The 11,590-nt window shown below is 54.7% G+C and overlaps 1 protein-coding gene across 4 annotated transcripts in view; it reads right to left on the reverse strand.

Moving 5' to 3' along the window:
• The window catches only part of Ken (zinc finger and BTB domain-containing ken and barbie protein), a 53,694-nt gene extending 48,661 nt beyond the window's left edge, over positions 1 to 5,033 (reverse strand). Inside the window, exons 1-2 of one of the 4 annotated variants that reach the window (XM_076304951.1) lie at positions 4,062 to 5,026; positions 280 to 545 (exon numbers count right to left, since the gene is read on the reverse strand). The gene's annotated coding sequence lies outside the window, so the exon portion shown is untranslated. Of the gene's footprint in view, positions 1 to 279 lie in introns of all 4 variants that reach the window. The other 3 variants (XM_076304947.1, XM_076304961.1, XM_076304937.1) reach the window with 3 other exon arrangements.
• Between the last annotated feature and the right edge of the window lie 6,557 nt (positions 5,034 to 11,590).

Consider the following 11,590-nt stretch of genomic DNA (forward strand, 5'->3'; position numbering starts at 1 on the left):
GCGCGTACAAAGAACTACATTTATCTACGCGGTTAACGAGATTTACAGAAGTTGTAGAATACGGTGCGTGTCGTATTTAAATCGGTTCGGTGCGCGTCACCGCGCGATAAGGAAACGTTTACCAATATGTTTACATCGGAGCGTGGCTCCCGCTTTCGGGTGCGTTTAATCGTTGGGATTCCGTCACGGGCCGGGTATACGGTGACGGTGACGGGGACGAGGGGGGGAGCGATGCGAAGATGGTACGAAAAAGCAAAAGAGTATAATAATGTTTCTCACCTTGTAATTTCTGATCGTCCGCAACTTTATCCAATATGGTATCCAAAGGGAACAAAAATTCGGCGAACGTAGTATGATTTTCCGTTAAGACTCTCTCGAGGAGTTACGAAGCATCTCCACGAGCCGACGACCCGAAATCCCGTGATAGCGGCGACGAGGACGACGGTGCGTACACGTGACGTACATTGATATACCGGGGAGCGTAGATCTCACCACCGAGAAACAGATTCGCTGCGCGGTCGTTTGCTTCGGAACGCGGACGAAAACTATCGACGACGTACAGAGAACGGTTGAAAACGGGCCGAAAAAGAAGAAGAAAAAAAATTCGGTGAACGATATATGTATATATATATATATATAAGCGTGTTTCTTTTTGTATATATATATATATATAAATATATCTCTCTCTCTATTTCTCTCTATTTCTCTCTCTCTCTCGCTCTCTTTCTCTCCCTCTCTCTCTCTCGCTCTCTCTCCCTCTCTCTCGCTCTCTCGCTCTCTTTCTTTTTCTTTTTCCGGTAGCTGGCACTGAAACACTTCACACTGGTGAGCACGTCCACATACGAGCCGCGACACGGGGCGAGAAACGGTGTGTGGGTTTGCGTCGCTCGCGCGATCGGGTTTTCTGCGTGTTTTCGATACGCGCGCGGCGACGCCGCGGAGTTGTTCCGTCCACGAGGAAATTCGAAGTGAAAGCAACAAGCCCAACGTCGCGTTCTCGGGCCCGTCGATGTTTCCTGATCGCGTGGAGGACTCCTCTCTCGTCCGGGTCGCCTGTGATTTCAAACGTCGACGACGAACGTTCTCTCGCTCGTGGGGGATGGTAAAACGATGACGACGATCGAAGACGATAACGACGACGTTCGAGGACGAAGACGACGGTCGACGACGAGGACGATCGACGATCGACGATCGACGACGACGAAGAAGACGACGACGAGGACGACGACGAGGACGACGACGACGACGACGACGTGGAGAACTTTTTTCCAACGGGGTCTGCTCCGTTGGCTGCCCAGGGTCAACCGGCTGGCTCCGCGCGCGGCACTTTTACCCGTTGGGTACTCTCAAGGACTCGGAGGTGGCTCCTATTCCTTTCTCTTATCCTTTCGCGCGCGCGCCTTTTTTATCCCGCTAACCTTTTTAAGCGCACTTTTAATTCCGCTCGGCCGCGTGTCTCCGCGCACGGCGCTCGCGAGCCCGCGGATTTACTCGTCGCGATCCAACGGGATCCACCAGAAACGGGCGCGAGTACGCGCGGTCGATAGCTGTCGGTTGCGATGGTCCGTGGTGGGGGATAGATGAGATTTATCGATCGATGTTCACCGATCGGGTCCCCGGTTCCAGGTGGCGGTCACCGCGGTGAAACGAGGAACGGAAAAGCGCGAGTCGACGCGAACGAAAACAAGTGGATCCAGCCACATCCGGATCGTCTTTCAGACTCCGTCCTCCGGGTGCTCGACGTCCTCGAGCCTCCGACACGGACAACCGTACGACGAGGTCCCTTTCCCTCTTTTCTCCTCTACGGACGACTCGTTCCGAACTTTGTCGTCCAACTTCGTCGTCGTCCACCCTCGACGGGACGATCCCCCGGAACACGGTGCTCGAAGACCGTATCTCCACCGCGTCGTATCCCTCGGCTTGCGATTTCCTGCGCTCGTCGTCTCTTTCTCTCTCTCTCTCTGGCTCTCTGGCTCTCTCTCTCTCTCTCTCTCTCTCTCTCTCTCTCTTTCTGTTTCTCGTTCGGTCTCCGTTGGTCTCTTTCTCCGTGCTGGTCGGTCGGTCTCCGTCGGGTTCTCTTCTTCCTCCCCTGCCTCTCCCTTTCTCTGTCTCCTTTCTCTTCTGGGTTTTGTAATCCGTTTTACGAAACTCTCGGGTAGCCCGGACGCAGCGCGGCAACAGGCGAACGGGATCGAGGAATCGAGCCGCCTCGAGTTCTTCTACCCGAAGGAAATCGGGCGCGCGCTCCCCGGTGGCTGGACGAACAGGGTGGCAGCCTGGCTGGCCGGCTGGTTAACTGGCTGCACGGTCTCTCTCTCTTCGTCCCGGAAGCGAGTTACCGGTGGGACACCAACGACGACCTTGAGCACTCGCGTTTCGTGGCGCACGACGCGTACCATACGATCGTTCCCATCGCTTTCTTCGCTGGTGTATCGTCGTCCGTTCGGCGGTATCCACGCGTTAAGCGACACAGCGACACCGTCGTCCGTGCTCGCGTTCTTCTCCTTCGTCTTCCCGTTGATTCCAGCCCGTGTCCACGTCTCGCGACACCCGCGGGAACCGGGGTCCGCGCGTAAACCGTGCGCGAGAAATCGGTAGACGGATTTCGCGCGAGATCGGCCGCGCAACGGCTCACCGGCTAGAAACGTCGTTGCACAATTGCCACACCGCGGTTCTTTCGTCGCTCTCGTTTCCCGTTTCGTGTTTCGCGCACGGTGTGCGTGTTCACGAACCTTCGAATTCCAGACGATCGCCTCTTTCACCGAGAATCACCCGATAACAGCAACGAACAACAACGACGACGACGACGACGTCGACGATCGCGACGACGAGCAGTAACGGCGACGATCGCGACGATCACGACGACCACGACGACGAAAACGGCGACGAGGACGACGACGAAGACGACGGCGGTGGCCGCGATCGGTTACGAGACACGTCGAGGAGAAACAACTCGAAGGTGGGACCCAAAACCGAAAGCCGTCACGGAGAAAGAGCGTGGTGAGCGCGCGAGCGTGCGAGCGAACGACCGTGCCAGCGAGAGAGAGAGAGAGAGCCAGGAATATTCGGCTATGCCCAGCCTACGAGACAGGATCGGATTTTAGCGCGCTCCGCACGCGCTCCCGCGCGAGCCCAAGTCGGCGGTTTCAACTTTTACTTTCAGCTCTTACACAACGTCGGCCCGCTCTTGCTCGGGTACGTAAGCGGTAACCGAACGGCCGTAGTGTACCTCGCTCTTCGTTTCGAAGCTTCTTCTTTTCCTCGTTTCTCCCTTTCCTTCGTGTCTCCTTTCACTTCCTTTCTATCGATCGCGCGCAACGGTGGCCCACCGGGTGCCCCACGGGTGTACCCACGACGACGACGACGACCGGACGGACGACACCTGTTTCTTTCACGCGCGCGCGCACGCGACTACACGCGAATTCCGCCCGTAATTTTCGAATCGGCGTACCAACGGAGCTGGACGCGCCCGTCCCGTCCCGTCCCGTCTCGTCCCGTCTCGTCCCGTCCCGTCTCGTCCCGTCCCGTCCCGTCCCGTCACGTCCCGTCACGTCCCGTCCCGTCCCGTCACGGGGCTTTCGCTCGAACGTCGATCGGGAACTGTCCGGAACACCCGGGACCTTAGGGTGCTTGCCTCCCCGTGATCCCGAAAAAGGATGCTTCGGCGAGCACGCGCGGCCGAGGACCTGTCCCGAAGAGCACGTGCGTCGTCGAAAGCACGTGCGGATGAGCACGTGTCTGGTGTGTTTTCGTTGCGTCGAGGATCGCGCACTCGGTACAACGATGACGACGATGACGACGATGACGATGGTGATGTCGATGGCCACGACGACGACGACGACGACGACGACGACGATAGTAATAATAATAATAACGGGGCGTAACGACGCTTCGTGTTACGGGAGCGTTGCGCGCTCGATCACGAAACAGAGTCGAGAGAATTTTGCGCCGCGAGCGACGACGTCCGATCGTGTTCGATGCCCGCTCCCATGGGAACCCGGAAGAAGAACGAAACCAGGAACGAGACCACGTGGCCTCCGCGACGCACGAGTGTCGCTTACCACGACGTAGACCACGTAGACGTAGACGTAAACGTAGAAGACACCACGACGACGACGACCACCACGACTACGACGACGACGACGACGACGACTAAAAGACGATGACGATGACGACGACGAGGACGAGAACTGGTATTGCGACAAAAAAAAAAAAAATACAACAACAACGTTCGACAACGAATGCTGGCTTCGTCGTTATTTTTGCGCACCACACACACAGGGACGCGCACACGCGTTGTTCGCACACCCGGAGTCGTCGACACACTCGATCGAAACGATCCTATATGTTTTTCGCGCGTGGTCTCTCTTTCTCACTTCGCCGGAGGACTTCTTCAGGGAGAGAGGGTCTCTTCCGGTCTCCGCGGTGTGTCTCACTGCTCCTCGCTCCGTCGTAACTTTTGCGCAAAGCCGAGACCCTCTCTTACTCTTCGCCTCTCACTCTTTTGCTCTTTCGCTTTCTCTGTCTGGTCCTAGGTAAACGCGGAGAGAGGTAGACCGGGCAGTCGGCGAGAGATGGTGGTGGTGGTGGTGGTGGTGGTGGTGGTGGTGGTGGTGGTGACCGACGACGATGGTGGTGGTGGTTGATGCGACGCGATGGTAGTGGTGGACGCGCGCGTACAGGAGCGCCTCGAAAACGTGTGTATACACCATCCACCGATCGGAACGTCGACGACGATAATGGCAACGGTGGTAGTGACTCCGCGATGGTGGTGGTGGTGGTGGTGGTGGTGTCGTCGGTGGTGGTAGAGAGAAGAGGCCAGGTGGGCCCCGTGGCTTACGGTGCGAGCCCAGAAAGGGTTGAGGGTCCGAAATGCACGGTTCTCTCTCCTCGAGAACTCCCTGGCGGAATACTCACGCTAGAGAGGAGACCTCGCGAGTCTTGTGAGTTGGTTTGTAAAGGGACCGTAGTATTGGTTCCTCGTCGAGTGGCACCTCGTCTCGTCTCCCTCGCTCCGATGCTCGTTCTCCCTCTACCTATCTCTTTCCTACGCTTACTCTTTCCTCCCACCATCGCCCTTCCACCTACCACCACCTTCCTCCACTCTCCCTTTCCCCACTGGTGCTCTCACTATTACATTACAAATAGCTCTCTTGCCTAGGCCTCGTTTGTGAGATGTTGCTCCTTCCGTGTACGTTTACGCGGCTCGAGTCGGTGTGCGCGCGCCTCGATTCGCGCCGAGCGGGTGTGCGCGCGTACGTGTGCCGCGCACTCGCGTCGGTGTACCCCGATGCACATGCACGTTACGTCGCGCGATAGGAGTAGAGTCTTCGTCTGTCTTTCTTCGTCGAGCTTTCCTTCTCCCTCTCTCTCTTTCTCTCTCTCTCTCTCTCTCTCTCCCTCCGCGTGTCTCCCGCTCTCATTCTCGTTCTCGGTCTCGGTGTCGCTCTCGCTCCCGGTCTGGCGCGCGCGCGCGAGCGAGCGAGCGAGCGAGCGAGCGCGAGCGGGCTCGTTCGCGCGGGCACGGACGCGGACGCGGGCGCGCACGCGTTTTCTTTCTCGTTTCTGTATCTAGCCGTATGCATAAGTCTATCTCGGGCCGCGGTGGCCCGCGCACGTACGCGGGCGACGCACACGCGAGAAATCCCAACGGTTCTACACGCGGCGTACTTTCATCCTCGTCGTACGTACGCGATCGGACACCAGCCTCTCTTCGTCGCGGTAATGGTGTAATACAAGACTCCGGCTCGTACTCGTGCACGTAATACGTAAGAATGAGAAACGGGGAGAGCTCCCCGCGGATCCCCTCCGCGCTCTTTTTCCTTACGACGAGACCCTACCCGTGTGTGTCCCTGTCCCGTACATTTCCGTTCTTTCTGTTCGTCCTCCCATGAGCCTTTTCTTCTTGCGTCCGCGCTGTCTCTCCTATAATTTCTATCTCGTTCTTCCCGAGATTCGTCCCGTCCTCTTTCATCGTACGCAAGCGGGAACGCTTTATCTTTCGCTCTTTTCCTTCTCCCTCCCACCACCCGGCTCTTTGTCTTTCCCGCTTCTTTTCTCACTCCGCCTCGGTGCTCTTCGTGCGCGAGAACGCGCTTGCGCGTTCTCCTCAGTCTCTCGCGAACCGAGGAGATAGAACGTTACGTTTTCACCGCCTCCTTCTTCCTTCCCCTTCCTCGGTTCCTTTCTTTCTTTCTCTACACTCTGGACACCCCCCGTCCCCCCTCTACCCCCTCCCTTACCCACCGTCGGTCCTCCCCTCTCCGTGGTGCCCCCTCGCGGCTCCTTTCCGCCGACCTTCCAACCCGTCTATTCTTCTTGCCACCTATCCGCACACCCACGTGCTTTCTTCCTCTTGAAAACGTTTGGCCCGCGACCGGGCGACGGGGCGACCGGGTGGGGGACCGGAGGGGCGGAGGGGCCCCAATCGGTTCGCGCGCAGCCAGCGCGTAAAGAAACTTTTTCATCCGGAGGAATTATTATGCCGTTGCTCCAGTTATGCATCGAATACGCTTTCAGCCGTGATCGATAGTGAAATGCTTGAATGACTCGCTGGTAAACACCTTCGGCTTCAGGTTTCCTCCGTGTTTACTTTCATTACTGGTTTAGCTCGTGACACAAACATCTTTAAGCGACACTTGGCGTCGGAATAACGTCGCAGACGACGGGCCAGCGCGAAGCCCACGGTACGCTCGTTTCGTCGAAAACCGACCAAGGTGCTCCTCGTTCGTTGGAAGTTAGTTCGCGAGTATCCGTTCCGCGGCGGAGTTCCACTCGACGAACGGAGTCGTCGCGTTTCCGAATCGTGAAACCGAACGATCGTCTTTCTCGTCGGTCGTTTCGGTTCGTTCTAAATTCGATGCCCGCGTCCTCTGTGCTCGCGACTTTACGTAACGCGCTACGCGAAACAACCGAAGTGGCCCTCGATCCCTCGATGCCCTTTTCATTCATCCCGCGAGGCGCGTCGATCGAGCGTCGCGTCGCGTCGGTCTCGCGTTCATTGACGAAACCTTTAGCTCGCCGAGCGTTTTACTTTTCATTGGAACTATTTATAAACATTCTTCGAAAGAATTTCATGGCCGACCGGTGCGGCTTTAATTCGAGTCGGTGTACCAGATACGTGATTGTTTCTTTATCCCTCTTTCTCCGAGGCGAGCTCGCCGCGGACAGCCGTCTACCCGCAGCTATTGCCATTCGTAGATTCGGTCAACGATGTGCACGCGTCCGGAGATTACGGCAGCGGCTGGCTATACTTAGAGCGGTAGACGAATTTCGCTCGAGGGCCGCACGGAAAGGAGGTCGAGGAACAGCTGATGCGATATGCACGCCGGCGACGGCGCAATTCGGCGCGATACCGCTTCCCTTTTGCTCTTTCGCGCCGCGAAGGTGCCCGATACGCGGGACACCGATCGAAACCTTTCCTAACGACTGCGATTAGACGACGGTGGAACAACGCGCGACGCGTTCACATCGGTAATGTTCCAAACGTTCGAGAAACAACGAGTTTCGAATCGGCCGGTACGCGTGCTCGATACACCAACTTGTTGAAACTTTCGTGGAAAATTTGGAAAGTCTCGACGGGTCGTGAAAGTTTTTACGAGACTCGAATCAGAACCGGGAGTATTAGAACGATTTCGTGTTCGAATATTTTACGGGCAGCGTTCGCACGAACGCTTAGAACGAACCTGGAATATTCGAGTGTTCGAGTATTCTTAACGGCAGCGGTGAGCTAGTATTTATAAATTTACACCACGGTCGGGACTACTCGTCGAATTCTGCTATCGAAATACGACACGAGTGTCCGGCTACTGGATACTCGTCTACTCGGCGAGTAGTCGAGTAGCGTTCGAATTGGTCGAGTATTCGAATTGTATTCGATGCGTATTCGCAACCTCGAGTGCCGGAGCATTCGAATATAGAAAAATTGAACGACTCGGTCTCGGTCCTATCTCGAACCTCTGGCTCGAGTGCTGCACCTAGCCCACGCTCCACTCCGAAACGTTGCTCCCGACTATTATCCACGCTGGACACACTCGAAATACCATTGCAAATAACTTTGTCGTATCGTTTCGAAACTATTCGATCTTTCGAATGTAATCACATTATCCCGTACCGCGAGAATCGTTTTTGAAACAACAACGTCTCGCGGAGATCTTTTGCAAGATGAAATTACAAATCTCTTTGCGTCGGTAAAATATACGTGTCTATTAAGAAAGAAATATTAACGTTACGAGTACGCTCGGTCAGTTATTTCACATATCCGTTTCGCGTATTTATAATTTCAATGTTCACCATTTTTTGGATTACGCGATGTCGTGTGCGGTGTCTGAGAACGCGCACCATAAAACGCGATAACATGGACTCCGCACAAATATCACAAACACGCCGAGCACATTCCATTGCTATTTAATGCTCTACAAAGTTATGTTGCTCGAATAAAAAAAATTTGCGCCGGGGATTCCCTTCTACGGAGCATGTGAAATATGAACGCACATTATTTTAATCGTAATTTGGAACGAACACTGACTTTGCATTTATATAAGTTCCACCGACGTGTAACAACGTTTCATGCATGTTTTCGCGTCTTTGCGAGAAAGAAATTACGTTACCAACACTTTGGATACCGATGATCCATCAATTTGGAAAAGATACTTTAGATAGATTCGAGACAGAACTGGGTCTGTCCTAACTTCTGCGTACAATTATAAATAGAAAATAGTAATGTTGCACAGAGTATCGTTAACAAAATTTGAACCACGACGAGAAACTTAAAGAACCATACTCGTCGTCCGCGTCGCGTTACTCCGATACTACCAATCGGATACAAGATCGGTGCAGAAACTATACAAACACTCGAGTATTCGAATAGCGTTCGAATTATACTCTCTAAATCCTCGAATCGTTCGAGTGTAGTCGACAATGGAAATACAGAACAAATTGAACGAGTAGTCTCGTCACCGGTTCGAAACAATTCGAAAAAGGAACGGCGCGAGTCTCGAGACGATTCGAGCGTCCTTGAGCCCATCGCGAAGGACGAGTCGCGGATCGAAATAATCGTAACCGGATGGAAAATATCGATACGCCCTTCGCTCGGTTCGGTCCGTTGCGGAGATCGAGGAGTCGTTAAAAATGTCATCTTCCCGTGAGTAACGATTTCGCCGTTGTAATCGATGAGAAATCGGTAACCTTTTGGACAAATACGAGAACGCGCGAACCCGCGACGCTGTCTTAATCAATCCCGGCGTTTACCGAGCTTACGTGGCTGAAATCGTCCCGATATTCGATAAAAAGTGCCACCGGGTGGCGTTGCGTAAAGATTAAACGTCGAAAGAGACGTCGTCCGCGTCGCGATCGACGACTCGATAGTGTATCGGGCCGGTTCGTCGAAAGAAACGTCCGATGAGGAGGATTCCCTTCGGAAAAATTGACGGTGAAACGCGCTCGAGGAGCGGCGCGCGGTTACGTCGGATATTTGCGCGCGTTATCAGCGCGCTCGTAATTGCCGAGAAATTAATTAATTAATTCGCGCGCAGAGGCCCGCTGCGGCTCATCCGGCCTCCTTCAGTTATCGTACTAGATGTTATTTATTTATTTATGATGCGGTCTAAATTAAAAGCGCGTCGAGAAGGCCAAACGTTTTGCGTAATCGTTACAGGGAGCACGCGGCTGTTTATCATTACGCGCGAAAGAGAAGAGCGTCGATAGAGGGAGTAGCGGAGGAGGAGGTGGAGGAGGAGGAGGAGGAGAAGGAGGAGTAGGAGGAGTAGGAGGAGGAGGGTCGGGAGCCGCGGAGGAGGAAGGAATAGAAAGAGTCGAAGAAGGAGAGCGAGAAAAAGGGTGGGGAGGACTGCAAGGTCCTCTTCAACCTCGGCACGCATGCAATTAAGCACTTTGCTATTTTTTTCCTTCTTCCTTTTTTTTCCTTTTTCTTTTCTTTTCGCAATTCCCTCTAGCGTTTAACGCTTTCGAGATCTCGAGGCTGAGTTTCGTTATCCTACGCGCGGTTACATCGATCCGCACTTATCGTTATTAATTTCCACACGGTTTTTCGTCCGATCTGCATCGTTTCGCGCTCGTTATACGCTCGCGACGCGGCTCCGGCGTCCGCCCCGGTATTTCTTCCTTTTCCCACCGTTGCCTACGACCGGAGTGAAACGCGATCGGCGGTTCCGTCAGCTATTTCTAGATTAAAAAACCACCATCGCGGAGACCGTGGAGAGAAGTCGTCGTTTTGCTCGCTCGCTCGCTCGCTCGTTCGTTTGCTCGCGTCGTCGTCGTCGTCGTCGTTACCCGTCCACACTAAATTTTATCTCGCCTGGAAGCGGAACGCGCGCGAGCGCGAGCGCGCTAGCCAGAGGCTCGTGTAGCTACACGATCACGGGCGGTAGGTGATACGCAACATTTCTCCTGCTATCCTCCGCAATCTTATCAACACGGACGTTCTTTTCCTTGCCTGACTCACGCGACACTATAATTAGGACAGTCCGCTTCGCTCGTCGGTCGAACGAGCCACGGAGCGAATTGTGATCTCTTTTGTCGAGGAAAGGAGAGAGATGGTTCCCTCCTCACCCCCTCTCGTTCATCGTGAAAATTTCTTTCATTCCGATCGATGGATTACGCGATCGATGTTTTTTTTCTTTTCGATACACTCCGGCAAACATCACCATAGACGGGGGGATCCCAGCGAGGCGCGCGTGCGCCGACGCGCGGGCTCGGACGCGCGCGCGCGCACGTCACTTGGGCGCATCTCCAGCGACTCGACGGAACAGAAAATCCGTTGACACGGGACGGCGGCGCGGCGCTCCGAAATTATGGAGCAACACCCCCCGGGCCACTTGGTCTCTCGTGAGACAGTCTCACCTTCCTCCGAACTCTTTCACTCCGGTCTCCGTTCTCCCTCCAGAACCCCCCTCGGCCGTCTCCCTCCCCGATTACTCCTTTCTAACACTCCTTAGCCTCTACCTCATCCCACGAGGCGGTCGACGACGGTCGTACTTGCACCTTTCTCACAACGCGACGCGGGGTCTCTAGCCATCCCTTCTTTCCTCGTCCCTTTCACCGGGTACGCGCCAGACGAGGAGAGACGGTACTGGCGAAACCAGGCGAAAGAAGGGAACGGAGGAAAAGGGCAGGGAGTCGGAGGGATGGGGTGGGGGTTGGGAGACACACGGTGCAACGGGACGGAGGGAGTGGAAGAGGGAAAAAAAAAGGAGACAGAGAAATGGGGAAGGGGGAAGAGAAAGATGGAGAGGGAAGAGAAAGAGAATGCAGAATGAGAAGTAGAAAGATGGAGATCCAGTTTGACCGTATAGGTTAGATCCTCGTTGGTCTCGTGTATTTCGAGGCGACTCGTTTTATTGCGAATCCGGTTTGCTCCCCGTGACGAAGGGAGCAAGAAGACGCGCGAGGACGACAGGAAGAGAAAAAGGGAGGGCGAGAGGGAGAGAGAGAAAGAGAGAGAGAGAAAGAGAGAGCAGGGAGAACGAGACCGCGTACAGGAGAGAGAGAGAAGGATAGTTAGTGGACGCGCGAGGGCTGTGACGTACGACGCGAACGAAGCGGAGGAGGAGGAGTCGTAGGAAAAGGAAAG

This window comes from Ptiloglossa arizonensis, chromosome 1, assembly GCF_051014685.1.
Source record: "Ptiloglossa arizonensis isolate GNS036 chromosome 1, iyPtiAriz1_principal, whole genome shotgun sequence".
NCBI classification, from domain to species: Eukaryota; Metazoa; Arthropoda; class Insecta; order Hymenoptera; family Colletidae; genus Ptiloglossa; species Ptiloglossa arizonensis.